Source organism: Gallinula chloropus (genome assembly GCF_964237585.1).
Source record: "Gallinula chloropus genome assembly, chromosome: 1".
NCBI classification, from domain to species: Eukaryota; Metazoa; Chordata; class Aves; order Gruiformes; family Rallidae; genus Gallinula; species Gallinula chloropus.
In genome coordinates, this window is record NC_140085.1 from 440,804 (window position 1) to 466,509 (window position 25,706).

A 25,706-nucleotide genomic window follows, 5' to 3' on the forward strand; every position below is an offset into this window, starting at 1 on the left:
CCGCGCAGGAACGCGGCGAGTGTGCACGGAGGCAGCAGAACGCGGCGGCTTCCGTGCGCTGCGCCACCCGGGCGCAGTACCGCTGCGTGTCCGCAAGGCGGCAGCACCGAGGACCCCCGTGTTCGAATCCCCGCTCGGGCCTTTCCGCCAGTGCTCGGGCCTTTCCGCCAGTGCTCGTATCTCTCCGCCTCTGCTCGTATCTCTCCGCCTCTGCTCGGCCCTTTTCGGCTCCCCCTGCCCCACTAATTACCCGTCTGCCGCTGACCTGCGCTCATTAACAACCCCCCATCTCCTCCAGCGAATTCAACCCCCCTCCCAACCCTACTGCGACCCCTCTGAGAGCCCTCGAACCCCACCATGGCCCCTGACCCCCTAGAAGACCCCCGAAGGAACCCCCAACACCCCAAAAATAGACCCTAGAGAGACCCCCCCAGAACCCCTCAGAGACACCCCCCCCCCCCCAAAGAGCCCCCCCACGCTCCCCTAAAAAGGCCCTTAGGGCCCCCCAACTCCCCAAAGCCCACAAAGAGCCCCCCCAAAAAACCCAGACCCCCCAAACAGACCCCATAAAGAACCCTAACCACCCCCCAAAAAACCTGAGACTCCTTAAAGACGCCCCCAAGCCCCTCACATCCCCCCCAAAATGAGACCCCATAAAGATCCCCTCAAAGAACCCCACACCCCCCCTTAGAGAACCCCCCCCAAAAGCCCTAGACCCCACCAAAAAGAGACCCTGTAAAGACCCCATAGTCCCCCAAAAAGAGCCAACCGCCCTGACTCAGCTGCTGCCAGCCCCATCGATGGAAAGATGCCACAACAACAGTGGCCTTGGCCACGCTTTCTTGGAAACAACTGGTTCCCTCATCACCTCTGAATAATAAAAATTCTAAGGCATTTTACAACAATGTCCAATACAACAGTAAACTGCTGCCAAGTATAACCCAGAAAATTGTTAGCCGATTCTCCTCTGTCGAAACCGTTGCCAGCTTTGGGCTGAGATGCCTCCAAGGTTTGGTCACCTTCGTCTTCAGCCAACATTGCCAAGTCTCTTGGCTGTTCTTCTGGATCCCCTGGAAGAAGACTGGTGACTGCCTGGAGAAGTGACTCAATCTGCTCTTCTGTTAGTCTTTCCTCACTTTCTTCCACCATCTGCAGGTCAAAAAACAATACATTGTTATTCAATCCATACTTCCTTCCTCAGCTCCAAACAGGAAGACTCGGCCCCAGTAAATACTGCTTTCAATGGATGCAAGACGTAGCCTGAACTCATCACAAAAGCATTTTACAAAGTGGAACTCTTGTAATATTTATAACAACACAAAACAAAAAAGCTCCCTTGTTAGCCACGACAGCTGGCATGCCACAGTGAGACCCTGCTTCTGTTACAAGGAGAACACCACGCTCAGAACAGGCTTTCCTCCTAAAGCCTCTCAGCCTAAGAAAAACCAAACCAAAATACCCAAAGAATTCCCACAAACTAGAAACCCCCACAAAGCCCAAAAACCAAAGAAGCCACAAACCCCCATTAAAGACACACACAAACCCCAGACCCCACAAGAAAAGCTGCGGGAACTCAAAACACCACAGAAGCCCCTAGCCCTCCCCCAAACCCGCAACCCACAGAACCCCAAAGCCTTCAAAAGGCAGAGAACCAAACCCCCCCTTAGAACCCCAGTTAAAAAAAACAAACCAACAGAAAAACCTCACAAGCCCACACTAACCCCACAAATCCCAGAGCCTGTAAAAATCCAACCCACCCAACCCCTATAGCCACAAAAACCAGGAAAAAAAAAAAAAAAAAAATCAGTAAAACTACAAACACCTTACCAACCTCCTTGGCTCATTTTCTGAGAGGAGCCTGCACCAGCAGACAGACTAACACATTTTAATCCTAAACTCGGTTCTCTGCGTTCTTTCTCTGCCCCTTCTCTACATCCTTTTCTTTCAACTTCCTCTTCCTACCCACAAGGCTGTCTAAACCAATGGATAGAAACACTAACCCAGGTAACAGTACATCCAGTTCAGATAAAGGCAATGAAATCACCAGCGCCAATACTACGACCTTCTTACAGGTACCACAAGCTCCCAAGAACTCACCTGTAACAGGAAAAGAGGAGAAACCATAGAGACCTTAAATGCAATACGCCAAAACCCGAAAGAGACTTATTCTTGTATATTGAATGTTAAAATCACATGCATAATTACAGAATTCTTTACAGCTGAAAAAATATTTTTAGAAGACGACCCTGACAGTCTACCTGCAACTGCTGCAAGATGTCTATAATAAACCCCCACAATTTTCTGTAATTAAAAACAAACAAACAAACAAAAAAAAAAAACCAGGAAAGAATGCAATCAATCATCCAGGTAATTCTGAGTTAACTGATGCCCTGAATGGGACAAGTCGAACCCAAGCTAACACCAGCCAGTTTACTGCAATGCTTGTCTAGCATACACATATATAAATCAAAATGACATGTGGCTAGAGGCCAGGTGCAAAAAAAATAAGACATTTGCACACCACAGCAGACAACCTGCCGAGGGCCACGATATGATATGCTGCAGCAGAGTCTTGTGGCTGTTCGCTCAAACACGCTGGTGGAATAGTCTGCATAACCGGCTCTGGGCACGATTTACATGGGGTTTTCTAAGCTATGCCTGATGTGGCTAAGGGATTTTTACTGGGCAATCCTGGTTTAAGACCAGTCTCGGCTCCTAAGGAATGCCAGCCAACAAAGATGTTTTCAGCCGTTAACAAGAGGAACAGAAATCCAACGACGAGCTGCTGGTTTTAAAACGTGGAGTCATCACTGTGACAAATGGCACCACACAGATCTCTGTTAACACATTTGTAGACAAAGTGGAAGACCTGGGGTTGGGGACAGCTGTGCAACTCAGCCTTCATTTCCCGAGGGCAGGTATGCTCCGTCAGCTGCTGCCAGGTGTCATCGACAACAAGAAACGGGCTGCACTCTGCCGGCTTGTCCACCTCGAACTTCTCAGCGCAGAGCTGGCGAACATCTTCGGTGGTTATAGACAGTCTCACCAGGAAAGATCTTTCCTGTACATCCACAGTACACTCCCGGGAACGCAACATGAAGGTGGTTCTGTAGAATGAGAAAACACACATCAGCAACTCAAAAACCCCAACAGCTGAAGTGTCAGCAACAAACCTGTCCCCACACTGAGACTCACCCCCGCGATTCCCACGCCCGACAGCCACCTCGCCAACTGCAATACTGGTGGCAAAACTGTGGCAAGCGGAACAGAAATTCCTAAGCCAACACCCTCCTTTCCTCATATTACACTCTAACCCTGCAATTACAGCCAAACAGGACTTGTCCTGCCGAGCAAAACCAGGAAACAAAATGCAGTGAGGCTAAGCAATGTCTGAGGCAGCAGGGTCGAGAGATGGTGCTGCTGCACTACTGCCACAAAACAGGCACCTCCTATCGCCGTGTCAGTCAGAAGGAATAAGAAAAAAGCCTCTGCCAGTGGCAGCAAACGGTGCTGATCCCCAAGTTACTGCGTGATAAGCCATCTGCATTCTTATGCTGCAGCACGCAAAGTGTTTTAGGGTGCTTCAGTCCAGTCAGGACACTTTCATTGCATTAAACCGGTGACAATCTGGGGTCCGAGCCCGATTTAACCGGCTTTCCCATGACAGCTTTTTTTCTTTTTTACAGTAAGGCTTAGAGGGAAGCAGAAAGAAAGCTTCCTCGGCAACATTAGGCTAAACCCTAATGGCAAAAGCCTCGTGGCAAAAGCTGGACCTTTTTTCTGTGTTGAAACTGACATGTTCTTACAACTCCGATAACATGGAAAAAGTCTAAGTGCACCCTACAAGGAAATGCAGTTCTACCTTTCAGAAAGCATTTAAAGAGGAAAAAAAACCAAGCAACAACTGGGGGAAAAGCAACCACAAACATCTTTTGAACACATGAACAAAGCAAGCTGCTGTAGTGTGCTTTTTTTAAAAAAAAAAGACATTAACTGTGGTTACAGACTGAAAAAGATACAATTAAAGGAAGTGGAAAAATGGCACAGTGAGAAAGACCTGTTTATCAACTCAGCGGGTGCCAATGTCTGTATGCTAAACCAATCAGGCACGCTAAATCACAATGGCAAAGATGTACATTGCACAAAAGCAAGCCAGCAAAAGCTACCATTGAGAAGGTGGTTCTACCACTTAAGTTCCAAGAAGCACTCTTATCTTTAACAAAGTATTTTTACAGCTTGCAAACTGAAACACTGAAGCTTTGCAGCAGCATTTAAACGAGGTCAGGACTGACCCTGACGAAACAGGGCCTATCCGTTTCTGTTACCGGGGTGAAGCAATTATGAAAAATCAGCCCTAGAGGAGGAAAATCAAGCTGCAGTTTTAGTTCCTAATGTATGTAACACACAGATGTTTTTAAAAGCACGCGCTTTAGACAGACGGGACTGCTTCGAGAAGAGGCTGAAGCTCCCACAAGCACTCCTAACATATACTAAGTATCAAAGTTATTTATGGAGCGGCAGAAAATTGTACTCAATCATCCTCACAATATGGCATGTTTTGCCTTTTCATCCTAGAGACGGAGGGAGGATGAAGGCCTTCCGGGGTCCGATAGCTGATAAAACTGCAGGAGCCCATCACAAGTGTAGCTACCACATTGTTAAGTCACGATGACTCCCCCTGCTCGATCGAAAATATCTCACCTCATAAGGCAGAGTCCATCAGTAGATTCCCAGGTCACACAGGCCTGCACTCTGCGAGCTGAACAGCTTTCTGTACTTCCACTTTACAGCGGAACCATGAGACTCTCTTGTTATGCTACTGATGTTGCCAACTTTAGGACCACCCTTGGATGGATTTCTACTCCAACAATGTCATCAAAATCTGCGCTGTGAAGAAGAACCCACCTTCCCTAGTCCTTTGCTTCATTTTAAGAAAAATAAACGAATGACAGGTTACCTTCTCCATGCAGAAAACACAGATCCATCGATTCCACCACGTACTCAACTTCAGTATCCAGCTCCAGCATGTCACACCTACTCACCCAGTGTGATAACACAGTCAAGAAGTCATCATTTTCATTCAGCCTCCCTGAGACAAAGGGAATAGAGACAGTCAGAGACAAACTGCGCTTTCCTTACCAGCCTCACCGTTTGAAAGGAAAGTGTTGCTTCGCTGCCTTCGCTGAGAAGTACATCTGTATTACTCTAGATCCTCCTGTAACCAGTGCGCAGCAAAGTGGGTGTCACCTGACACTGGCTGGACAGGACGCCAATGCCAGCTTCGTCCCATACTCTCTAGCGAGCGCAAATCTGACGATGCACACTTTGAGGCGTGCTCTCCTCAGGCAGCAACTCTGTCTTCTACAGGATCTGCTGGAGATGCCCCTCGTTTCATGAACTGCTGCCAACAGCACCTGCATTTATGGAGAATAAAGCATATTCAAGGGCCAGCTTGCTGCCTGGGACAGTGAGATATAGAATGAAAAAAAAAAAAAAGAACACCAGACAACAGGCTAGAGAAATTTTTGGAGAAAACAAGACAGGTGCAGATCACGACAAAGAGATGGAAAAGGAAAGTAACTGCAGTGGCCTGCAGGACAGAGATGGAAGACGAAAAAAGGAGGAAGAGAAAGCAGGAAAAAAGCACAGAGAGAAAAAGAAAAGGGAGAGGGAGATGAAGAAAGAGAAAGGGAGAGAAGAAAAGGGAGCAGGACAGTAGAATAGAGAAGTACAGGCAAGGGGAAAAAAAAAAAAAAATCAGAGGAGTAGTAAGAAAGGGCAGGGGTCAGTGGAGGGCTGGGAAGGACCAAGACTCACAAGAAGGACAACAGGTTCTGGATGGGTAACCACCCAACTCTTAAACTTTTGGGGACTTAATGGGTACAAGGTATCCAAGAAGAAAGCTCAAATAGCAAGCCAAACAGTAATGTCTCCAATGGGCTTGGACATTTCACAAGGGCAACAAAGGCTGACAAGGAAACAAAAGGCAGAGCAGAACCTGTGCTCCATTTTCATTTACCATAAAAAATTATAGAAACCCTGCGAGCCACGGAACCCCCAAAAACCCAATTAAAACCACAAAAGAAACCCAAACCAGAAAACCAAGAAAAGACCAGAGCAAAATAACCACCGAGCCGAAGAAACCAGCAAACCCGGAAACCCCAGACACCACAAGAACCCCCGATAACCACTGAACGCCACAGCAGCCACAAGAGAAGCCCTAAGCCCTCCTCTGCCAAAAGAGCCCCGCGAGACAGAAAACCCACAAGCCGCAACTAGAGAGAGACACAGACCCACGCAAACCCCCAAATCCCCCCAAACCTGCCAGCCCCGCGGCCCGGACACGCTCAGACTGACCGGAAGAGCCCAGTCGCGCCCCGCCCCGCCGGCCCCTTCGGTGCCCCGTGTCTCCCGTGCCGGCTGCTCGGGGAACGGGAGCTCTGGCCCGGCCGCACCCCCAAGCCCCCGCCGCGACCCCCTCCGCGCACTGCCCGCGCGGCGCGGAGCCCCCCCTCCCGGCCCGGACACCCCGCCGGACGCCGCGGAGACACGTCCCGGCACGGACCGGCGCCGGCAGAAGGCCGGCCGCGGCTGGGGGGGGGTGGAAGGCGCGGCGCCTCGCCGCCCGCGCGCCCCGCACCGACCCCCGGCCCGCCGCGACCACTCGCGCCGCGACCCGCCGACCACCCGGCCCCGGCCGACCCCGCGACGGGCGGCGGAACCGGAGCCTCACCGGGAGGGAGCGCCGGCATCCCGACGGGCCCCCTCATCGCCCCGGAAAGCACGGGCAGGCTCCTCGTGGCAGCTCCGCGGTTATACTGCCCGGAAAGGAGCGGGGCATGCCGGGATATACTGCCCCGGAAAGGAGCGGGGCATGCCGGGATATACTCCCCCGCAAGGGAGCGGGGCATGCCGGGATACGTTCCAGTGCGGCTCCGGCGGAAAAATGGCCGCCGGAGGACTTCCGGGCATGGCGGCGCCCATCTCCGTACGGCTCCGGCGGTTAAATGGCGACCGAGGGGCTTACGGGCATGGCGGCGCCCATCTCCGTGCGGCTACGGCGGAAAAATGGCCGCCGGGGGGCTTCCGGGCATGGCGGCGCCCATCTCCGTGCGGCTTCGGCGGTTAAAAGGCGGCCGGGGGGCTTCCGGGCATGGCGGCGCCCATCTCCGTGCGGCTACGGCGGAAAAATGGCCGCCGGGGGGCTTCCGGGCATGGCGGCGCCCATCTCCGTACGGCTCCGGCGGTTAAATGGCGACCGAGGGGCTTACGGGCATGGCGGCGCCCACCTCCGTGCGGCTACGGCGGAAAAATGGCCGCCGGGGGGCTTCCGGGCATGGCGGCGCCCATCTCCGTGCGGCTCCGGCGGTTAAAAGGCGGCCGGGGGGCTTCCGAGCATGGCGGCGCCCATCTCCGTGAGGCTCCGACGGAAAAATGGCCGCCGGGGGGCTTCCGGGCCCCCGTTTGGGGGCGCGAGCTTGGGGGGGGCTACACAGCACAGCTGCCCCGTTCGGGAAGCTAAGCAGGGACCAGTTCGGTCAGCGCCCGGATGGGCGACCTCACCCCGTCTTCGAATCCCCGCACCTAACAGTGCCCCCGCCACGTGCGCCCCTCCTCCCAAAATCTGACCCCCCCCGAGGGAGTCCCATCACCTTCGAGGGTTCCCCGGACCTGACAGTGCCCCGGCCGACCCCGCGACGGGCGAAGGAAACCCCGCCTCACCGGGAGGGAACTTTCGGAACGCTGCGGCTTCCGTGCGCTGCGCCACCCGGGCGCAGTACCGCTGCGTGTCCGCAAGGCGGCAGCACCGAGTGATCCCGCGAGGGGGGGGGCGGGGGGGGGTACCGGCGCCTCTCCGGGAGGGAGCGTCCGGTGACCTCACAGCTTCCCCGTCCGGGAAGCTAAGCAGGTACCAGCTCGGTCAGCGCCCGGATGGGCGACCTCACCCCGTCTTCGAATCCCCGCACATGACAGTGACCCCCCCACCACCCGCGCGTCCCCTCCCAAAATCTGCCCCCCCGAGGGAGTCCCATCGCCTTCGGGGGTTCCCCGGACCTGACAGTGCCCCGGCCGACCCCGCGACGGGCGGCGGAACCCCCCCCTCACCGGGAGGGAGCGGCCGCCCCGCAATGGCGGCGTCCCTCGTTAAAGCGCCCTGCCGCTCGCGCTGCGCCGCCCGGCCGCAGTCCGCACGCAGCGGGCTCTGCGCGCACCCGCGCAGGAACGCGGCGAGTGTGCACGGAGGCAGCAGAACGCGGCGGCTTCCGTGCGCTGCGCCACCCGGGCGCAGTACCGCTGCGTGTCCGCAAGGCGGCAGCACCGAGGACCCCCGTGTTCGAATCCCCGCTCGGGCCTTTCCGCCAGTGCTCGGGCCTTTCCGCCAGTGCTCGTATCTCTCCGCCTCTGCTCGTATCTCTCCGCCTCTGCTCGGCCCTTTTCGGCTCCCCCTGCCCCACTAATTACCCGTCTGCCGCTGACCTGCGCTCATTAACAACCCCCCATCTCCTCCAGCGAATTCAACCCCCCTCCCAACCCTACTGCGACCCCTCTGAGAGCCCTCGAACCCCACCATGGCCCCTGACCCCCTAGAAGACCCCCGAAGGAACCCCCAACACCCCAAAAATAGACCCTAGAGAGACCCCCCCAGAACCCCTCAGAGACACCCCCCCCCCCCCAAAGAGCCCCCCCACGCTCCCCTAAAAAGGCCCTTAGGGCCCCCCAACTCCCCAAAGCCCACAAAGAGCCCCCCCAAAAAACCCAGACCCCCCAAACAGACCCCATAAAGAACCCTAACCACCCCCCAAAAAACCTGAGACTCCTTAAAGACGCCCCCAAGCCCCTCACATCCCCCCCAAAATGAGACCCCATAAAGATCCCCTCAAAGAACCCCACACCCCCCCTTAGAGAACCCCCCCCAAAAGCCCTAGACCCCACCAAAAAGAGACCCTGTAAAGACCCCATAGTCCCCCAAAAAGAGCCAACCGCCCTGACTCAGCTGCTGCCAGCCCCATCGATGGAAAGATGCCACAACAACAGTGGCCTTGGCCACGCTTTCTTGGAAACAACTGGTTCCCTCATCACCTCTGAATAATAAAAATTCTAAGGCATTTTACAACAATGTCCAATACAACAGTAAACTGCTGCCAAGTATAACCCAGAAAATTGTTAGCCGATTCTCCTCTGTCGAAACCGTTGCCAGCTTTGGGCTGAGATGCCTCCAAGGTTTGGTCACCTTCGTCTTCAGCCAACATTGCCAAGTCTCTTGGCTGTTCTTCTGGATCCCCTGGAAGAAGACTGGTGACTGCCTGGAGAAGTGACTCAATCTGCTCTTCTGTTAGTCTTTCCTCACTTTCTTCCACCATCTGCAGGTCAAAAAACAATACATTGTTATTCAATCCATACTTCCTTCCTCAGCTCCAAACAGGAAGACTCGGCCCCAGTAAATACTGCTTTCAATGGATGCAAGACGTAGCCTGAACTCATCACAAAAGCATTTTACAAAGTGGAACTCTTGTAATATTTATAACAACACAAAACAAAAAAGCTCCCTTGTTAGCCACGACAGCTGGCATGCCACAGTGAGACCCTGCTTCTGTTACAAGGAGAACACCACGCTCAGAACAGGCTTTCCTCCTAAAGCCTCTCAGCCTAAGAAAAACCAAACCAAAATACCCAAAGAATTCCCACAAACTAGAAACCCCCACAAAGCCCAAAAACCAAAGAAGCCACAAACCCCCATTAAAGACACACACAAACCCCAGACCCCACAAGAAAAGCTGCGGGAACTCAAAACACCACAGAAGCCCCTAGCCCTCCCCCAAACCCGCAACCCACAGAACCCCAAAGCCTTCAAAAGGCAGAGAACCAAACCCCCCCTTAGAACCCCAGTTAAAAAAAACAAACCAACAGAAAAACCTCACAAGCCCACACTAACCCCACAAATCCCAGAGCCTGTAAAAATCCAACCCACCCAACCCCTATAGCCACAAAAACCAGGAAAAAAAAAAAAAAAAAAATCAGTAAAACTACAAACACCTTACCAACCTCCTTGGCTCATTTTCTGAGAGGAGCCTGCACCAGCAGACAGACTAACACATTTTAATCCTAAACTCGGTTCTCTGCGTTCTTTCTCTGCCCCTTCTCTACATCCTTTTCTTTCAACTTCCTCTTCCTACCCACAAGGCTGTCTAAACCAATGGATAGAAACACTAACCCAGGTAACAGTACATCCAGTTCAGATAAAGGCAATGAAATCACCAGCGCCAATACTACGACCTTCTTACAGGTACCACAAGCTCCCAAGAACTCACCTGTAACAGGAAAAGAGGAGAAACCATAGAGACCTTAAATGCAATACGCCAAAACCCGAAAGAGACTTATTCTTGTATATTGAATGTTAAAATCACATGCATAATTACAGAATTCTTTACAGCTGAAAAAATATTTTTAGAAGACGACCCTGACAGTCTACCTGCAACTGCTGCAAGATGTCTATAATAAACCCCCACAATTTTCTGTAATTAAAAACAAACAAACAAACAAAAAAAAAAAACCAGGAAAGAATGCAATCAATCATCCAGGTAATTCTGAGTTAACTGATGCCCTGAATGGGACAAGTCGAACCCAAGCTAACACCAGCCAGTTTACTGCAATGCTTGTCTAGCATACACATATATAAATCAAAATGACATGTGGCTAGAGGCCAGGTGCAAAAAAAATAAGACATTTGCACACCACAGCAGACAACCTGCCGAGGGCCACGATATGATATGCTGCAGCAGAGTCTTGTGGCTGTTCGCTCAAACACGCTGGTGGAATAGTCTGCATAACCGGCTCTGGGCACGATTTACATGGGGTTTTCTAAGCTATGCCTGATGTGGCTAAGGGATTTTTACTGGGCAATCCTGGTTTAAGACCAGTCTCGGCTCCTAAGGAATGCCAGCCAACAAAGATGTTTTCAGCCGTTAACAAGAGGAACAGAAATCCAACGACGAGCTGCTGGTTTTAAAACGTGGAGTCATCACTGTGACAAATGGCACCACACAGATCTCTGTTAACACATTTGTAGACAAAGTGGAAGACCTGGGGTTGGGGACAGCTGTGCAACTCAGCCTTCATTTCCCGAGGGCAGGTATGCTCCGTCAGCTGCTGCCAGGTGTCATCGACAACAAGAAACGGGCTGCACTCTGCCGGCTTGTCCACCTCGAACTTCTCAGCGCAGAGCTGGCGAACATCTTCGGTGCTTATAGACAGTCTCACCAGGAAAGATCTTTCCTGTACATCCACAGTACACTCCCGGGAACGCAACATGAAGGTGGTTCTGTAGAATGAGAAAACACACATCAGCAACTCAAAAACCCCAACAGCTGAAGTGTCAGCAACAAACCTGTCCCCACACTGAGACTCACCCCCGCGATTCCCACGCCCGACAGCCACCTCGCCAACTGCAATACTGGTGGCAAAACTGTGGCAAGCGGAACAGAAATTCCTAAGCCAACACCCTCCTTTCCTCATATTACACTCTAACCCTGCAATTACAGCCAAACAGGACTTGTCCTGCCGAGCAAAACCAGGAAACAAAATGCAGTGAGGCTAAGCAATGTCTGAGGCAGCAGGGTCGAGAGATGGTGCTGCTGCACTACTGCCACAAAACAGGCACCTCCTATCGCCGTGTCAGTCAGAAGGAATAAGAAAAAAGCCTCTGCCAGTGGCAGCAAACGGTGCTGATCCCCAAGTTACTGCGTGATAAGCCATCTGCATTCTTATGCTGCAGCACGCAAAGTGTTTTAGGGTGCTTCAGTCCAGTCAGGACACTTTCATTGCATTAAACCGGTGACAATCTGGGGTCCGAGCCCGATTTAACCGGCTTTCCCATGACAGCTTTTTTTCTTTTTTACAGTAAGGCTTAGAGGGAAGCAGAAAGAAAGCTTCCTCGGCAACATTAGGCTAAACCCTAATGGCAAAAGCCTCGTGGCAAAAGCTGGACCTTTTTTCTGTGTTGAAACTGACATGTTCTTACAACTCCGATAACATGGAAAAAGTCTAAGTGCACCCTACAAGGAAATGCAGTTCTACCTTTCAGAAAGCATTTAAAGAGGAAAAAAAACCAAGCAACAACTGGGGGAAAAGCAACCACAAACATCTTTTGAACACATGAACAAAGCAAGCTGCTGTAGTGTGCTTTTTTTAAAAAAAAAAGACATTAACTGTGGTTACAGACTGAAAAAGATACAATTAAAGGAAGTGGAAAAATGGCACAGTGAGAAAGACCTGTTTATCAACTCAGCGGGTGCCAATGTCTGTATGCTAAACCAATCAGGCACGCTAAATCACAATGGCAAAGATGTACATTGCACAAAAGCAAGCCAGCAAAAGCTACCATTGAGAAGGTGGTTCTACCACTTAAGTTCCAAGAAGCACTCTTATCTTTAACAAAGTATTTTTACAGCTTGCAAACTGAAACACTGAAGCTTTGCAGCAGCATTTAAACGAGGTCAGGACTGACCCTGACGAAACAGGGCCTATCCGTTTCTGTTACCGGGGTGAAGCAATTATGAAAAATCAGCCCTAGAGGAGGAAAATCAAGCTGCAGTTTTAGTTCCTAATGTATGTAACACACAGATGTTTTTAAAAGCACGCGCTTTAGACAGACGGGACTGCTTCGAGAAGAGGCTGAAGCTCCCACAAGCACTCCTAACATATACTAAGTATCAAAGTTATTTATGGAGCGGCAGAAAATTGTACTCAATCATCCTCACAATATGGCATGTTTTGCCTTTTCATCCTAGAGACGGAGGGAGGATGAAGGCCTTCCGGGGTCCGATAGCTGATAAAACTACAGGAGCCCATCACAAGTGTAGCTACCACATTGTTAAGTCACGATGACTCCCCCTGCTCGATCGAAAATATCTCACCTCATAAGGCAGAGTCCATCAGTAGATTCCCAGGTCACACAGGCCTGCACTCTGCGAGCTGAACAGCTTTCTGTACTTCCACTTTACAGCGGAACCATGAGACTCTCTTGTTATGCTACTGATGTTGCCAACTTTAGGACCACCCTTGGATGGATTTCTACTCCAACAATGTCATCAAAATCTGCGCTGTGAAGAAGAACCCACCTTCCCTAGTCCTTTGCTTCATTTTAAGAAAAATAAACGAATGACAGGTTACCTTCTCCATGCAGAAAACACAGATCCATCGATTCCACCACGTACTCAACTTCAGTATCCAGCTCCAGCATGTCACACCTACTCACCCAGTGTGATAACACAGTCAAGAAGTCATCATTTTCATTCAGCCTCCCTGAGACAAAGGGAATAGAGACAGTCAGAGACAAACTGCGCTTTCCTTACCAGCCTCACCGTTTGAAAGGAAAGTGTTGCTTCGCTGCCTTCGCTGAGAAGTACATCTGTATTACTCTAGATCCTCCTGTAACCAGTGCGCAGCAAAGTGGGTGTCACCTGACACTGGCTGGACAGGACGCCAATGCCAGCTTCGTCCCATACTCTCTAGCGAGCGCAAATCTGACGATGCACACTTTGAGGCGTGCTCTCCTCAGGCAGCAACTCTGTCTTCTACAGGATCTGCTGGAGATGCCCCTCGTTTCATGAACTGCTGCCAACAGCACCTGCATTTATGGAGAATAAAGCATATTCAAGGGCCAGCTTGCTGCCTGGGACAGTGAGATATAGAATGAAAAAAAAAAAAAAGAACACCAGACAACAGGCTAGAGAAATTTTTGGAGAAAACAAGACAGGTGCAGATCACGACAAAGAGATGGAAAAGGAAAGTAACTGCAGTGGCCTGCAGGACAGAGATGGAAGACGAAAAAAGGAGGAAGAGAAAGCAGGAAAAAAGCACAGAGAGAAAAAGAAAAGGGAGAGGGAGATGAAGAAAGAGAAAGGGAGAGAAGAAAAGGGAGCAGGACAGTAGAATAGAGAAGTACAGGCAAGGGGAAAAAAAAAAAAAAATCAGAGGAGTAGTAAGAAAGGGCAGGGGTCAGTGGAGGGCTGGGAAGGACCAAGACTCACAAGAAGGACAACAGGTTCTGGATGGGTAACCACCCAACTCTTAAACTTTTGGGGACTTAATGGGTACAAGGTATCCAAGAAGAAAGCTCAAATAGCAAGCCAAACAGTAATGTCTCCAATGGGCTTGGACATTTCACAAGGGCAACAAAGGCTGACAAGGAAACAAAAGGCAGAGCAGAACCTGTGCTCCATTTTCATTTACCATAAAAAATTATAGAAACCCTGCGAGCCACGGAACCCCCAAAAACCCAATTAAAACCACAAAAGAAACCCAAACCAGAAAACCAAGAAAAGACCAGAGCAAAATAACCACCGAGCCGAAGAAACCAGCAAACCCGGAAACCCCAGACACCACAAGAACCCCCGATAACCACTGAACGCCACAGCAGCCACAAGAGAAGCCCTAAGCCCTCCTCTGCCAAAAGAGCCCCGCGAGACAGAAAACCCACAAGCCGCAACTAGAGAGAGACACAGACCCACGCAAACCCCCAAATCCCCCCAAACCTGCCAGCCCCGCGGCCCGGACACGCTCAGACTGACCGGAAGAGCCCAGTCGCGCCCCGCCCCGCCGGCCCCTTCGGTGCCCCGTGTCTCCCGTGCCGGCTGCTCGGGGAACGGGAGCTCTGGCCCGGCCGCACCCCCAAGCCCCCGCCGCGACCCCCTCCGCGCACTGCCCGCGCGGCGCGGAGCCCCCCCTCCCGGCCCGGACACCCCGCCGGACGCCGCGGAGACACGTCCCGGCACGGACCGGCGCCGGCAGAAGGCCGGCCGCGGCTGGGGGGGGGGGGGGTGGAAGGCGCGGCGCCTCGCCGCCCGCGCGCCCCGCACCGACCCCCGGCCCGCCGCGACCACTCGCGCCGCGACCCGCCGACCGCCCGGCCCCGGCCGACCCCGCGACGGGCGGCGGAACCGGAGCCTCACCGGGAGGGAGCGCCGGCATCCCGACGGGCCCCCTCATCGCCCCGGAAAGCACGGGCAGGCTCCTCGTGGCAGCTCCGCGGTTATACTGCCCGGAAAGGAGCGGGGCATGCCGGGATATACTGCCCCGGAAAGGAGCGGGGCATGCCGGGATATACTCCCCCGCAAGGGAGCGGGGCATGCCGGGATACGTTCCAGTGCGGCTCCGGCGGAAAAATGGCCGCCGGAGGACTTCCGAGCATGGCGGCGCCCATCTCCGTACGGCTCCGGCGGTTAAATGGCGACCGAGGGGCTTACGGGCATGGCGGCGCCCATCTCCGTGCGGCTACGGCGGAAAAATGGCCGCCGGGGGGCTTCCGGGCATGGCGGCGCCCATCTCCGTGCGGCTTCGGCGGTTAAAAGGCGGCCGGGGGGCTTCCGGGCATGGCGGCGCCCATCTCCGTGCGGCTACGGCGGAAAAATGGCCGCCGGGGGGCTTCCGGGCATGGCGGCGCCCATCTCCGTACGGCTCCGGCGGTTAAATGGCGACCGAGGGGCTTACGGGCATGGCGGCGCCCATCTCCGTGCGGCTCCGGCGGAAAAATGGCCGCCGGGGGGCTTCCGGGCATGGCGGCGCCCATCTCCGTGCGGCTTCGGCGGTTAAAAGGCGGCCGGGGGGCTTCCGGGCATGGCGGCGCCCACCTCCGTGCGGCTACGGCGGAAAAATGGCCGCCGGGGGGCTTCCGGGCATGGCGGCGCCCATCTCCGTGCGGTTTCGGCGGTTAAAAGGCGGCCGGGGGGCCTTCCGGGCATGGCGGCGCCCACCTCCGTGCGGCTACGGCGGAAAAATGGCCGCCGGGGGGCTTCCGGGCATGGCGGCGCCCATCTCCGTGCGGCTCCGGCGGTTAAAAGGCGGCCGGGGGGCTTCCGAGCATGGCGGCGCCCATCTCCGTGAGGCTCCGACGGAAAAATGGCCGCCGGGGGGCTTCCGGGCCCCCGTTTGGGGGCGCGAGCTTGGGGGGGGCTACACAGCACAGCTGCCCCGTTCGGGAAGCTAAGCAGGGACCAGTTCGGTCAGCGCCCGGATGGGCGACCTCACCCCGTCTTCGAATCCCCGCACCTAACAGTGCCCCCGCCACGTGCGCCCCTCCTCCCAAAATCTGACCCCCCCCGAGGGAGTCCCATCACCTTCGAGGGTTCCCCGGACCTGACAGTGCCCCGGCCGACCCCGCGACGGGCGAAGGAAACCCCGCCTCACCGGGAGGGAACTTTCGGAACGCTGCGGCTTCCGTGCGCTGCGCCACCCGGGCGCAGTACCGCTGCGTGTCCGCAAGGCGGCAGCACCGAGTGATCCCGCGAGGGGGGGGGCGGGGGGGGGTACCGGCGCCTCTCCGGGAGGGAGCGTCCGGTGACCTCACAGCTTCCCCGTCCGGGAAGCTAAGCAGGTACCAGCTCGGTCAGCGCCCGGATGGGCGACCTCACCCCGTCTTCGAATCCCCGCACATGACAGTGACCCCCCCACCACCCGCGCGCCCCCTCCCAAAATCTGCCCCCCCGAGGGAGTCCCATCGCCTTCGGGGGTTCCCCGGACCTGACAGTGCCCCGGCCGACCCCGCGACGGGCGGCGGAACCCCCCCCTCACCGGGAGGGAGCGGCCGCCCCGCAATGGCGGCGTCCCTCGTTAAAGCGCCCTGCCGCTCGCGCTGCGCCGCCCGGCCGCAGTCCGCACGCAGCGGGCTCTGCGCGCACCCGCGCAGGAACGCGGCGAGTGTGCACGGAGGCAGCAGAACGCGGCGGCTTCCGTGCGCTGCGCCACCCGGGCGCAGTACCGCTGCGTGTCCGCAAGGCGGCAGCACCGAGGACCCCCGTGTTCGAATCCCCGCTCGGGCCTTTCCGCCAGTGCTCGGGCCTTTCCGCCAGTGCTCGTATCTCTCCGCCTCTGCTCGTATCTCTCCGCCTCTGCTCGGCCCTTTTCGGCTCCCCCTGCCCCACTAATTACCCGTCTGCCGCTGACCTGCGCTCATTAACAACCCCCCATCTCCTCCAGCGAATTCAACCCCCCTCCCAACCCTACTGCGACCCCTCTGAGAGCCCTCGAACCCCACCATGGCCCCTGACCCCCTAGAAGACCCCCGAAGGAACCCCCAACACCCCAAAAATAGACCCTAGAGAGACCCCCCCAGAACCCCTCAGAGACACCCCCCCCCCCCCCAAAGAGCCCCCCCACGATCCCCTAAAAAGGCCCTTAGGGCCCCCCAACTCCCCAAAGCCCACAAAGAGCCCCCCCAAAAAACCCAGACCCCCCAAACAGACCCCATAAAGAACCCTAACCACCCCCCAAAAAACCTGAGACTCCTTAAAGACGCCCCCAAGCCCCTCACATCCCCCCCAAAATGAGACCCCATAAAGATCCCCTCAAAGAACCCCACACCCCCCCTTAGAGAACCCCCCCCAAAAGCCCTAGACCCCACCAAAAAGAGACCCTGTAAAGACCCCATAGTCCCCCAAAAAGAGCCAACCGCCCCGACTCAGCTGCTGCCAGCCCCATCGATGGAAAGATGCCACAACAACAGTGGCCTTGGCCACGCTTTCTTGGAAACAACTGGTTCCCTCATCACCTCTGAATAATAAAAATTCTAAGGCATTTTACAACAATGTCCAATACAACAGTAAACTGCTGCCAAGTATAACCCAGAAAATTGTTAGCCGATTCTCCTCTGTCGAAACCGTTGCCAGCTTTGGGCTGAGATGCCTCCAAGGTTTGGTCACCTTCGTCTTCAGCCAACATTGCCAAGTCTCTTGGCTGTTCTTCTGGATCCCCTGGAAGAAGACTGGTGACTGCCTGGAGAAGTGACTCAATCTGCTCTTCTGTTAGTCTTTCCTCACTTTCTTCCACCATCTGCAGGTCAAAAAACAATACATTGTTATTCAATCCATACTTCCTTCCTCAGCTCCAAACAGGAAGACTCGGCCCCAGTAAATACTGCTTTCAATGGATGCAAGACGTAGCCTGAACTCATCACAAAAGCATTTTACAAAGTGGAACTCTTGTAATATTTATAACAACACAAAACAAAAAAGCTCCCTTGTTAGCCACGACAGCTGGCATGCCACAGTGAGACCCTGCTTCTGTTACAAGGAGAACACCACGCTCAGAACAGGCTTTCCTCCTAAAGCCTCTCAGCCTAAGAAAAACCAAACCAAAATACCCAAAGAATTCCCACAAACTAGAAACCCCCACAAAGCCCAAAAACCAAAGAAGCCACAAACCCCCATTAAAGACACACACAAACCCCAGACCCCACAAGAAAAGCTGCGGGAACTCAAAACACCACAGAAGCCCCTAGCCCTCCCCCAAACCCGCAACCCACAGAACCCCAAAGCCTTCAAAAGGCAGAGAACCAAACCCCCCCCTTAGAACCCCAGTTAAAAAAAACAAACCAACAGAAAAACCTCACAAGCCCACACTAACCCCACAAATCCCAGAGCCTGTAAAAAAACCAACCCACCCAACCCCTATAGCCACAAAAACCAGGAAAAAAAAAAAAAAAAAAATCAGTAAAACTACAAACACCTTACCAACCTCCTTGGCTCATTTTCTGAGAGGAGCCTGCACCAGCAGACAGACTAACACATTTTAATCCTAAACTCGGTTCTCTGCGTTCTTTCTCTGCCCCTTCTCTACATCCTTTTCTTTCAACTTCCTCTTCCTACCCACAAGGCTGTCTAAACCAATGGATAGAAACACTAACCCAGGTAACAGTACATCCAGTTCAGATAAAGGCAATGAAATCACCAGCGCCAATACTACGACCTTCTTACAGGTACCACAAGCTCCCAAGAACTCACCTGTAACAGGAAAAGAGGAGAAACCATAGAGACCTTAAATGCAATACGCCAAAACCCGAAAGAGACTTATTCTTGTATATTGAATGTTAAAATCACATGCATAATTACTGAATTCTTTACAGCTGAAAAAATATTTTTAGAAGACGACCCTGACAGTCTACCTGCAACTGCTGCAAGATGTCTATAATAAACCCCCACAATTTTCTGTAATTAAAAACAAACAAACAAACAAAAAAAAAAAACCAGGAAAGAATGCAATCAATCATCCAGGTAATTCTGAGTTAACTGATGCCCTGAATGGGACAAGTCGAACCCAAGCTAACACCAGCCAGTTTACTGCAATGCTTGTCTAGCATACACATATATAAATCAAAATGACATGTGGCTAGAGGCCAGGTGCAAAAAAAATAAGACATTTGCACACCACAGCAGACAACCTGCCGAGGGCCACGATATGATATGCTGCAGCAGAGTCTTGTGGCTGTTCGCTCAAACACGCTGGTGGAATAGTCTGCATAACCGGCCCTGGGCACGATTTACATGGGGTTTTCTAAGCTATGCCTGATGTGGCTAAGGGATTTTTACTGGGCAATCCTGGTTTAAGACCAGTCTCGGCTCCTAAGGAATGCCAGCCAACAAAGATGTTTTCAGCCGTTAACAAGAGGAACAGAAATCCAACGACGAGCTGCTGCTTTTAAAACGTGGAGTCATCATTGTGAAAAATGGCACCACACAGATCTCTGTTAACACATTTGTAGACAAAGTGGAAGACCTGGGGTTGGGGACAGCTGTGCAACTCAGCCTTCATTTCCCGAGGGCAGGTATGCTCCGTCAGCTGCTGCCAGGTGTCATCGACAACAAGAAACGGGCTGCACTCTGCCGGCTTGTCCACCTCGAACTTCTCAGCGCAGAGCTGGCGAACATCTTCGGTGGTTATAGACAGTCTCACCAGGAAAGATCTTTCCTGTACATCCACAGTACACTCCCTGGAACGCAACATGAAGGTGGTTCTGTAGAATGAGAAAACACACATCAGCAACTCAAAAACCCCAACAGCTGAAGCGTCAGCAACAAACCTGTCCCCACACTGAGACTCACCCCCGCGATTCCCACGCCCGACAGCCACCTCGCCAACTGCAATACTGGTGGCAAAACTGTGGCAAGCGGAACAGAAATTCCTAAGCCAACACCCTCCTTTCCTCATATTACACTCTAACCCTGCAATTACAGCCAAACAGGACTTGTCCTGCCGAGCAAAACCAGGAAACAAAATGCAGTGAGGCTAAGCAATGTCTGAGGCAGCAGGGTCGAGAGATGGTGCTGCTGCACTACTGCCACAAAACAGGCACCTCCTATCGCCGTGTCAGTCAGAAGGAATAAGAAAAAAGCCTCTGCCAGTGGCAGCAAACGGTGCTGATCCCCAAGTTACTGCGTGATAAGCCATCTGCATTCTTATGCTGCAGCACGCAAAGTGTTTTAGGGTGCTTCAGTCCAGTCAGGACACTTTCATTGCATTAAACCGGTGACAATCTGGGGTCCGAGCCCGATTTAACCGGCTTTCCCATGACAGCTTTTTTTCTTTTTTACAGTAAGGCTTAGAGGGAAGCAGAAAGAAAGCTTCCTCGGCAACATTAGGCTAAACCCTAATGGCAAAAGCCTCGTGGCAAAAGCTGGACCTTTTTTCTGTGTTGAAACTGACATGTTCTTACAACTCCGATAACATGGAAAAAGTCTAAGTGCACCCTACAAGGAAATGCAGTTCTACCTTTCAGAAAGCATTTAAAGAGGAAAAAAAACCAAGCAACAACTGGGGGAAAAGCAACCACAAACATCTTTTGAACACATGAACAAAGCAAGCTGCTGTAGTGTGCTTTTTTTAAAAAAAAAAGACATTAACTGTGGTTACAGACTGAAAAAGATACAATTAAAGGAAGTGGAAAAATGGCACAGTGAGAAAGACCTGTTTATCAACTCAGCGGGTGCCAATGTCTGTATGCTAAACCAATCAGGCACGCTAAATCACAATGGCAAAGATGTACATTGCACAAAAGCAAGCCAGCAAAAGCTACCATTGAGAAGGTGGTTCTACCACTTAAGTTCCAAGAAGCACTCTTATCTTTAACAAAGTATTTTTACAGCTTGCAAACTGAAACACTGAAGCTTTGCAGCAGCATTTAAACGAGGTCAGGACTGACCCTGACGAAACAGGGCCTATCCGTTTCTGTTACCGGGGTGAAGCAATTATGAAAAATCAGCCCTAGAGGAGGAAAATCAAGCTGCAGTTTTAGTTCCTAATGTATGTAACACACAGATGTTTTTAAAAGCACGCGCTTTAGACAGACGGGACTGCTTCGAGAAGAGGCTGAAGCTCCCACAAGCACTCCTAACATATACTAAGTATCAAAGTTATTTATGGAGCGGCAGAAAATTGTACTCAATCATCCTCACAATATGGCATGTTTTGCCTTTTCATCCTAGAGACGGAGGGAGGATGAAGGCCTTCCGGGGTCCGATAGCTGATAAAACTGCAGGAGCCCATCACAAGTGTAGCTACCACATTGTTAAGTCACGATGACTCCCCCTGCTCGATCGAAAATATCTCACCTCATAAGGCAGAGTCCATCAGTAGATTCCCAGGTCACACAGGCCTGCACTCTGCGAGCTGAACAGCTTTCTGTACTTCCACTTTACAGCGGAACCATGAGACTCTCTTGTTATGCTACTGATGTTGCCAACTTTAGGACCACCCTTGGATGGATTTCTACTCCAACAATGTCATCAAAATCTGCGCTGTGAAGAAGAACCCACCTTCCCTAGTCCTTTGCTTCATTTTAAGAAAAATAAACGAATGACAGGTTACCTTCTCCATGCAGAAAACACAGATCCATCGATTCCACCACGTACTCAACTTCAGTATCCAGCTCCAGCATGTCACACCTACTCACCCAGTGTGATAACACAGTCAAGAAGTCATCATTTTCATTCAGCCTCCCTGAGACAAAGGGAATAGAGACAGTCAGAGACAAACTGCGCTTTCCTTACCAGCCTCACCGTTTGAAAGGAAAGTGTTGCTTCGCTGCCTTCGCTGAGAAGTACATCTGTATTACTCTAGATCCTCCTGTAACCAGTGCGCAGCAAAGTGGGTGTCACCTGACACTGGCTGGACAGGACGCCAATGCCAGCTTCGTCCCATACTCTCTAGCGAGCGCAAATCTGACGATGCACACTTTGAGGCGTGCTCTCCTCAGGCAGCAACTCTGTCTTCTACAGGATCTGCTGGAGATGCCCCTCGTTTCATGAACTGCTGCCAACAGCACCTGCATTTATGGAGAATAAAGCATATTCAAGGGCCAGCTTGCTGCCTGGGACAGTGAGATATAGAATGAAAAAAAAAAAAAAGAACACCAGACAACAGGCTAGAGAAATTTTTGGAGAAAACAAGACAGGTGCAGATCACGACAAAGAGATGGAAAAGGAAAGTAACTGCAGTGGCCTGCAGGACAGAGATGGAAGACGAAAAAAGGAGGAAGAGAAAGCAGGAAAAAAGCACAGAGAGAAAAAGAAAAGGGAGAGGGAGATGAAGAAAGAGAAAGGGAGAGAAGAAAAGGGAGCAGGACAGTAGAATAGAGAAGTACAGGCAAGGGGAAAAAAAAAAAAAATCAGAGGAGTAGTAAGAAAGGGCAGGGGTCAGTGGAGGGCTGGGAAGGACCAAGACTCACAAGAAGGACAACAGGTTCTGGATGGGTAACCACCCAACTCTTAAACTTTTGGGGACTTAATGGGTACAAGGTATCCAAGAAGAAAGCTCAAATAGCAAGCCAAACAGTAATGTCTCCAATGGGCTTGGACATTTCACAAGGGCAACAAAGGCTGACAAGGAAACAAAAGGCAGAGCAGAACCTGTGCTCCATTTTCATTTACCATAAAAGATTATAGAAACCCTGCGAGCCACGGAACCCCCAAAAACCCAATTAAAACCACAAAAGAAACCCAAACCAGAAAACCAAGAAAAGACCAGAGCAAAATAACCACCGAGCCGAAGAAACCAGCAAACCCGGAAACCCCAGACACCACAAGAACCCCCGATAACCACTGAACGCCACAGCAGCCACAAGAGAAGCCCTAAGCCCTCCTCTGCCAAAAGAGCCCCGCGAGACAGAAAACCCACAAGCCGCAACTAGAGAGAGACACAGACCCACGCAAACCCCCAAATCCCCCCAAACCTGCCAGCCCCGCGGCCCGGACACGCTCAGACTGACCGGAAGAGTCCAGTCGCGCCCCGCCCCGCCGGCCCCTTCGGTGCCCCGTGTCTCCCGTGCCGGCTGCTCGGGGAACGGGAGCTCTGGCCCGGCCGCACCCCCAAGCCCCCGCCGCGACCCCCTCCGCGCACTGCCCGCGCGGCGCGGAGCCCCCCCTCCCGGCCCGGACACCCCGCCGGACGCCGCGGAGACACGTCCCGGCACGGACCGGCGCCGGCAGAAGGCCGGCCGCGGCTGGGGGGGGGGGGGGTGGAAGGCGCGGCGCCTCGCCGCCCGCGCGCCCCGCACCGACCCCCGGCCCGCCGCGACCACTCGCGCCGCGACCCGCCGACCGCCCGGCCCCGGCCGACCCCGCGACGGGCGGCGGAACCGGAGCCTCACCGGGAGGGAGCGCCGGCATCCCGACGGGCCCCCTCATCGCCCCGGAAAGCACGGGCAGGCTCCTCGTGGCAGCTCCGCGGTTATACTGCCCGGAAAGGAGCGGGGCATGCCGGGATATACTGCCCCGGAAAGGAGCGGGGCATGCCGGGATATACTCCCCCGCAAGGGAGCGGGGCATGCCGGGATACGTTCCAGTGCGGCTCCGGCGGAAAAATGGCCGCCGGAGGACTTCCGGGCATGGCGGCGCCCATCTCCGTACGGCTCCGGCGGTTAAATGGCGACCGAGGGGCTTACGGGCATGGCGGCGCCCATCTCCGTGCGGCTACGGCGGAAAAATGGCCGCCGGGGGGCTTCCGGGCATGGCGGCGCCCATCTCCGTGCGGCTTCGGCGGTTAAAAGGCGGCCGGGGGGCTTCCGGGCATGGCGGCGCCCATCTCCGTGCGGCTACGGCGGAAAAATGGCCGCCGGGGGGCTTCCGGGCATGGCGGCGCCCATCTCCGTGCGGCTTCGGCGGTTAAAAGGCGGCCGGGGGGCTTCCGGGCATGGCGGCGCCCATCTCCGTGCGGCTACGGCGGAAAAATGGCCGCCGGGGGGCTTCCGGGCATGGCGGCGCCCATCTCCGTACGGCTCCGGCGGTTAAATGGCGACCGAGGGGCTTACGGGCATGGCGGCGCCCACCTCCGTGCGGCTACGGCGGAAAAATGGCCGCCGGGGGGCTTCCGGGCATGGCGGCGCCCATCTCCGTGCGGTTTCGGCGGTTAAAAGGCGGCCGGGGGGCTTTCCGGGCATGGCGGCGCCCACCTCCGTGCGGCTACGGCGGAAAAATGGCCGCCGGGGGGCTTCCGGGCATGGCGGCGCCCATCTCCGTGCGGCTCCGGCGGTTAAAAGGCGGCCGGGGGGCTTCCGAGCATGGCGGCGCCCATCTCCGTGAGGCTCCGACGGAAAAATGGCCGCCGGGGGGCTTCCGGGCCCCCGTTTGGGGGCGCGAGCTTGGGGGGGGCTACACAGCACAGCTGCCCCGTTCGGGAAGCTAAGCAGGGACCAGTTCGGTCAGCGCCCGGATGGGCGACCTCACCCCGTCTTCGAATCCCCGCACCTAACAGTGCCCCCGCCACGTGCGCCCCTCCTCCCAAAATCTGACCCCCCCCGAGGGAGTCCCATCACCTTCGAGGGTTCCCCGGACCTGACAGTGCCCCGGCCGACCCCGCGACGGGCGAAGGAAACCCCGCCTCACCGGGAGGGAACTTTCGGAACGCTGCGGCTTCCGTGCGCTGCGCCACCCGGGCGCAGTACCGCTGCGTGTCCGCAAGGCGGCAGCACCGAGTGATCCCGCGAGGGGGGGGGCGGGGGGGGGTACCGGCGCCTCTCCGGGAGGGAGCGTCCGGTGACCTCACAGCTTCCCCGTCCGGGAAGCTAAGCAGGTACCAGCTCGGTCAGCGCCCGGATGGGCGACCTCACCCCGTCTTCGAATCCCCGCACATGACAGTGACCCCCCCACCACCCGCGCGCCCCCTCCCAAAATCTGCCCCCCCGAGGGAGTCCCATCGCCTTCGGGGGTTCCCCGGACCTGACAGTGCCCCGGCCGACCCCGCGACGGGCGGCGGAACCCCCCCCCTCACCGGGAGGGAGCGGCCGCCCCGCAATGGCGGCGTCCCTCGTTAAAGCGCCCTGCCGCTCGCGCTGCGCCGCCCGGCCGCAGTCCGCACGCAGCGGGCTCTGCGCGCACCCGCGCAGGAACGCGGCGAGTGTGCACGGAGGCAGCAGAACGCGGCGGCTTCCGGGCGCAGTACCGCTGCGTGTCCGCAAGGCGGCAGCACCGAGGACCCCCGTGTTCGAATCCCCGCTCGGGCCTTTCCGCCAGTGCTCGGGCCTTTCCGCCAGTGCTCGTATCTCTCCGCCTCTGCTCGGCCCTTTTCGGCTCCCCCTGCCCCACTAATTACCCGTCTGCCGCTGACCTGCGCTCATTAACAACCCCCCATCTCCTCCAGCGAATTCAACCCCCCTCCCAACCCTACTGCGACCCCTCTGAGAGCCCTCGAACCCCACCATGGCCCCTGACCCCCTAGAAGACCCCCGAAGGAACCCCCAACACCCCAAAAATAGACCCTAGAGAGACCCCCCCAGAACCCCTCAGAGACACCCCCCCCCCCCCAAAGAGCCCCCCCACGCTCCCCTAAAAAGGCCCTTAGGGCCCCCCAACTCCCCAAAGCCCACAAAGAGCCCCCCCAAAAAACCCAGACCCCCCAAACAGACCCCATAAAGAACCCTAACCACCCCCCAAAAAACCTGA

The 25,706-nt window shown here is 54.6% G+C and overlaps 3 long non-coding RNA genes across 4 annotated transcripts; all 3 read right to left on the reverse strand.

The window, feature by feature from the left end:
• Positions 1 to 823: 823 nt before the first annotated feature.
• LOC311197350 lies at positions 824 to 6,806 on the reverse strand. Of its 2 annotated transcripts, XR_014617629.1 has the most exons (6): positions 6,734 to 6,806; positions 5,248 to 5,414; positions 4,958 to 5,089; positions 2,870 to 3,107; positions 2,001 to 2,097; positions 824 to 1,149 (listed from the first exon to the last, which is right to left on the reverse strand). It is a non-coding gene; the product is annotated as an uncharacterized lncRNA (long non-coding RNA). The 2 variants fall into 2 exon arrangements; XR_014617630.1 differs by lacking the exon at positions 6,734 to 6,806 and having other exon boundaries at positions 5,248 to 6,291.
• Positions 6,807 to 9,036: 2,230 nt separating this feature from the next.
• Positions 9,037 to 14,504, reverse strand: LOC311199993. The gene is made up of 5 exons (XR_014617795.1): positions 13,461 to 14,504; positions 13,171 to 13,302; positions 11,083 to 11,320; positions 10,214 to 10,310; positions 9,037 to 9,362 (listed from the first exon to the last, which is right to left on the reverse strand). It is a non-coding gene; the product is annotated as an uncharacterized lncRNA (long non-coding RNA).
• Positions 14,505 to 17,500: 2,996 nt separating this feature from the next.
• On the reverse strand, positions 17,501 to 20,279 carry LOC311197440. The gene is made up of 3 exons (XR_014617636.1): positions 19,549 to 20,279; positions 18,680 to 18,776; positions 17,501 to 17,826 (listed from the first exon to the last, which is right to left on the reverse strand). It is a non-coding gene; the product is annotated as an uncharacterized lncRNA (long non-coding RNA).
• Positions 20,280 to 25,706: the final 5,427 nt, after the last annotated feature.